Below are 6,000 nucleotides of genomic sequence, written 5' to 3'. Positions count from 1 at the left end.
TCGTCGTCGAGCAGTCCAACCCGGCGACAAACGTTTGTTGCTGCTAGAAGTGCTTTCCTTTCTGTTCTAATTTTAAATTTAGCGAAAATATAAATAAATGATTGATTGATTGATTGATTGATTGATTGATTGATTGATTGATTGATTGATTGATTGATTGATTGGTTGATTGATTGATTGATTGATTGGATTGATTGATTGAACATGATGTGATCGACAGCCACGATCTTTGTGTTCCAACATGTACCCAGGCAGTTCCTCCAGCAGTCCTATCCTCTGCAATGTGTTTTTAAAAATGGAACTGCAGACTGAACATACGGAGGTTGAATGATTCCACACTTACCTTTACCCTGTACGCCTGCTGAAGATTGTGAAATATGCAGCCACAATGCTTGGACAAATGAAGAAACGATGGTTTGCCAGTCTGGGCAACAATTCAAAATAAATTTTGCTTAAAGGATCTTTACTATCGTTCAATTATTACCTGCGCAAAAGTTTCCGAATACTCCTATGCTATTCTAGAAAGCAGCTCTTAAGCGCGCGCTCCTGGGTCGAGCGTCGGCCTCCCTCGGCGTAACCGCGCGAACGCGGCTGTGCCACTGCTCGCGCGTTCGTCGTCGTTTTCTTCCGCACGTGGCTCCGATGCCGACCATCGTGTCAGCGTTCTCAAACTGCTTCTCCCTCGGCGCAGGTGCTCATGGCAAACGCCCACTACCAGTCGTTGTGGTGATATTGGTCTCAAATTCCTTGCCTCAAATATCGCAAAGTGAAAACGTGTATAACACTGCGCTCAAATTTCGCATTAGGGGGTATGGTATCATTAGGGGGTGTGGTATGGTAAGTTTTCGAATCGGTCAGACCACAGAACACAGGCAAAATTAACGTTGTGAAGCCTGCACAGGGTGCCGGATGAAATCTGGGAAAGCTTCAAGCAGCTCCTTATCGGCGTCTCGGCCGACCGAATGGATGACGGCTGGCGACGGTGTCAAGAGGGACAGCGGATGTAAAACGAATGGGGAAATGACCATGGCCTCAGAGGTATGGATATAATCACGTAATGTACCTGGGTCAATTCTATGCAATATTTGGGCCCGTATTCACGAAGAGATCTTACGCCAGAATTGTTCCCAAGAGAAAATGTCAGCAAAACCTCATGTTGCACGTACCAATAGGGAAGGCCAAGGGCAATGACGAAGAGCACTTACAAACAAAAAAGAATCGTAAATCTTAAATATGTTTTGAAGTCGTCGTAAAAGAACAAATCTTCCTCTATCATGTCCTGATATTTGTGTAGGAAATTCACTCAGTCACACAGAGGTTAGTTTTATTTCTCCTATTTGTCTCTTTCCTCCATGCCGTAGGGAGATGCCGGTGAAAAGGGGACGAAAACATCTCTTTTTTACAGGTATGGGAAATTGGGAGGCGGCCGCTAGTCCGGGGCTCCTGTGACCTCTTCGGCGATGACCCGTACCCGTCGGATCGGTGTCCGGCAGCCCTCGCAAGCGCCGTCGCGAAGGACGCCTTCCAACTGCTCGGAAATACGGGTTGCAAGAAGAATACGGGGAAAGGATGGGAATCAAGGAGTGGTGCATTGTAACCGTAACGTGCAAGGTGGCGGAGGAAACGCCACATCCTGGACGAGCGTAGGGGTAACACGTGAGGTACGGGATGCGCAGGAAGTGGAGATCGGGAAATGTGTGGCTCTACAGTTGGCCAAGTACCACCGCCTCCTCCAGAGTGAAAGACTCCCGCGTAGGTTGGTACTAAAGCCCCTTAATCTTCGTAAACTAACGCCACGCTTCGAAGAATGCTCCCTTCTCCTCGCCCGTCCTGGCCGAGGCCAACGCCGCGTCGCTATTGGCCTCATAGTATCACGTGGGCCTTCGCACCGTGTTTTAGCGCCATTTTCACTCAAGAAGCGTCTACAGAGTGGCGAGCAGCTCATGTTGCCGCCGTTTCTACGCTGGAGCGGTGTAAGCGGCGCCACGGTCGAGAAGAGAGCGTCAAATTTAGGAGAAACGAGGAGGAGTGAAGGTGCAGGAGGAGAGTGTCGCTACTTTATGGAGATTAAGGGGTTTTAATTGGTACAGCTTTCGCTGGCGTGTGAAGTGCTATGGGACACGTGAGGAGGGGGGAGCTGTGCTCTGTGTTGGCCGCCTCACTGAGCAGGGCTGCCCGGAGGCTGAGTTCTCGAGCGGCCACATGAGCGCGTTCGTTACGCAGCAGTGAGGCGTGGCAAGGCGTCCCGAGCAGGTTAATATTGGGGGTGGGGTGTGTTGTTAATTCGCAAGCACGCGAAAGAATGCGTGAGCGGTTTCTGGAATATCACGACCTGCCAAGAAAACCCTATATGCCGCTTGCGAATCGGTGATTATGTAATACGTACCGCACGGGAGGCTCAAGCCACTTCAAATAGGACGCACGTTGCTCGTTGGCCATTTTGCTTAGTGTTCGGCAGAAGAACGCAGACGAACGCCTTCAACCGGCCACTTCGAAAACAATGTCGCGTATTTGGTTTCGAGTATCGAGGCGGTAGCGTCACAGCATATCGAGAGGGGCCGCAGGCAGGCGCTCTGGCGTCACAATAACAGCAACAGCAGAGAAGCATGACAGATCAAAATTTATGATAGGAAGCTTCTACTGAAAAACAAAAACTCAAGGGAATGCGCAAATAACACGGCAGAAAGACCCGATGGAATCCTACCGCGGCTAATGAAAAAACTTCGGTTCACAGAGCAAGACACTGTTGACTCATTACATGAGTGACATGAGAAGTTATTAAAACGAGGAAAATTCTGGTTGGATGGCATCAAAGCAAGATAAACCTCACCTGCAAAGGCGCATGTCAGCATACACGCCAGTCACAGTAACGGCGGTGATATATAGAATAGCAATGGAAGTCATAAAATTCTGACTAAGTGGACGGAGAGCGTTAGAATGGGTTCAGCCAAGGCAGACGCTTAGAGGATACCGTTTTTGTACAAACTCACTGCACAGAAATTTCATTAACCCAGAATATACCTTTATTGATAGGATTTCCATATAATAAAATAGCGTATGACAACGTAGACTGGGAGTTGTTATGGGATATTCGGAAGGACTAAGGCATAGGGGGCGATTTCTTGGAGCTACTGAGGGAGATATATAGAGACAACCGAGTACAAAATATGTGGGAAGGTCTACAAGGCGAGGAAGTGGCGGAAATTCACCAATGGCTGAAGGAAGGACGGCGTCTGTCTCCTTTGTTGTTCACGCTTCATGTTCAGGGCATAGGCAGACAGCCAGTAAACACCAAATTAAGGTTCGATTTTGCCTACATGGGTAATGGACAAATGATGCAACAGAAGCTCCCTGGACTGACGGATTCGCATGACATACTGCTACTAGCTGACAATAAAAGATTGACACAGGCATTTTCGAACATCTGCGGCAACGCAGCGACAAATCTTGACCTCAAGTTTACCACATTGAAATCTAGAATTACGATCTTTATAGAAACTGCGAGTTTCCAAGAAAGCTGGTAACCAGTACAAGGAAATTGAAATTGTAAATACACAACCAGTAGTCATCAGAAAGAAAATGAGAGAAACAGCGATGGTTAACTTGATGCAAATAATGGAAACAAAAGGAGCATGTATATTTGCAAGAACGAGAGGAAAGAAATTAGAAAGGAAAATCTAAAGCATAACACAAAGAGCAGTGTCCTGCCACTTGGGGGTGGAGGCGATTGCCTAAGGACAAAAACATACCGGAAAAAAATATTAGGAAATAGTTCAGGCATGTGCTTGCTCACCACGTTCTAATGAAATGCCATGAGTTTCCGCCCAGTGAGAACCGTAGGTAAAGTACACATTCCAGAGGCGTTTAGGTTTAATGCGGACGGAAGCGTCAACTGTTCAGCAGTCGAGATAAGCAAGAGGCGCTTAGATTATTGGTGGAAAAAAAGCAGTGAAGAGATTATTGATACGACCGCATATCTTGCAGTCATGGCTAGCGGTACAATGTAAATACTGAAGGGAAAATAAAGGAGATGTATGCAGAAATTCTAGATGTAAAACATGCACAGCATATTTGAGTAAATCAACGAGGCAAGGCGACTATTCTTCACGGCCTCGTTTCAAAGGAGATACCATTAGATCATCATCATCGTCATCAACAAGTGGTGTTTAATCGTGGGCTGCAATACAGGAGGGAACACAGATGTTGCCACCACATACCCACACAAACATAGGTGGCGACCTCTACACTCGCGAGAAGATTGGCAAGTCTAAGGAGAAAGAAGCCCGCCGCTCCACGCGCCATTCCACGGGGCTCGCGAACGCTGCTCGACTGGCCAGAACAGATTTCGCTTGGACCACTGAAGGAGGCCGTTCTCTCACTGCGGATGCTGCTCCTCCTGAAGCCCAATTTTCGACCACATTCCACGTCGATCCGAATGCTGACGACGATGGCGGGGAGACTTTGGGAGCGAGTGCCGACTGACCGAGGCCGAAGGGGTGCGCCAAGCTGCTGCCGCCATGACGGAGGAGACGGATACATCATGGCAACATTCAACACGGAAGCGGCCCCGCCCAAGACGACCTGGGCGAAGCGGAAGCCGGCTGCTGCCGATAACTGCGGCAGTCCATCTCAGGAGGCCGCCACCGTCAAGCGGCCCCGTACGAGGCTTGCCACAAAGGACCCGTCTCCGCCAGCGTCGAGGTCCCGGTCTGTGAAGCCGGCAGCGGCAAAAGCCATCGCCACCACGGCTTCAGGCGAGGTGCGAGAGGCGTCAGATAAACCAGCACCAGACTCCGATGTGAACGTCCCGTCCACCATCAAGGGACGTTCACTGAAGGCGCCGAGGGTGAGCCCCAAGACGCCATCACGGAGCTCCTCCCCGAGCCATGCCAACTCTGCCGTTGCCAAGAGTTGACACCGCTCGCGGAGTCTCTTCCACGGCGTCAGCGGTCATCGCGCCAGGAGGGGGAGGAGCCGTGGAAGATCCCGACACTCGTCCCGCAGCGGCCGCGGTGGCCGCAAGCACAGGGGCAGTCGCCGAGGGACATCCACTACGGACTCGCAGAGCAGCCGCGGCAGAAAGAGGGGACGCAAGAGCCGTCGCCACCGCTCCGTGAGCAGCTCTGTCTGCAGCGAACGCCAGCGTCGAGGGCGGCACAAAATGGCGCCGCCACGTCAGTAGTATTCGTTCTTCGTTGAGCAGAAATGTCTTCCTTGCTGTTCTTAATTTTAAATTTTAAGAAAATGTGAATAAATGATTTTGATTGATTGATTGATTGATTGATTGATTGATTGATTGATTGATTGATTGATTGATTGATTGATTGATTGATTGATTGATTGATTGATTGAAAATGTTGTGATCGACAAGCACGATCTTTATGTTCAGAAATGCGCCCAGAATGTTCCTCGAGCAGTCCTGTCCTCTGCAAAGTGTTTTTAAAAATGAAACTGCAGACTGAACATACGGAGGTTGAATGATTCCATACTTACCTTTAACTTGTATGCCTGGTGAAGATCGTGAAATTTGTAGGCACACTGTTTGGAAAAATGATGAAATCATGGTTCGCCGGTCTGTGCGACAATGCAAAGTAAGTTTTGCTCAAAGAATCTTTACTGTCGTTCAAATATTGGCTGCACGAAAGTTTCCCAAGTATTGGTATGGTTTTTAGAACGCAGCTCTTAGGTGCCCGCTCCCGGCTTGAGCGTCGGCGTCACTCGGCGAAGCGTGCGACCACGCTTGTGCCACTGCTCGCCCGTTCGTCGTCGTTTTCTCCCGCACCTGGCTCCGATGCCGACCATCGTGCCAGCGTTCTCAAACTGCACCTCCCTCTGCGAAGGCGCTGATGAAAAAAGCCCACTGCCAGTCGTTGTGGTGATATTGGTCTCAAATTCCTTGCCTCAAATATCGCAAAGTGAAAACGTGGATACCGCTGCGCTCAAATTTCGCATTAGTGGGTATCGTAGTCGTCGGCCTTGTTTTTTTTATTTTCGAATCGG

The sequence above is a fragment of the Dermacentor variabilis genome, chromosome 8 (assembly GCF_050947875.1).
Source record: "Dermacentor variabilis isolate Ectoservices chromosome 8, ASM5094787v1, whole genome shotgun sequence".
Classification (NCBI taxonomy): Eukaryota; Metazoa; Arthropoda; class Arachnida; order Ixodida; family Ixodidae; genus Dermacentor; species Dermacentor variabilis.
Note: the sequence above shows the minus strand (reverse complement) of the source record.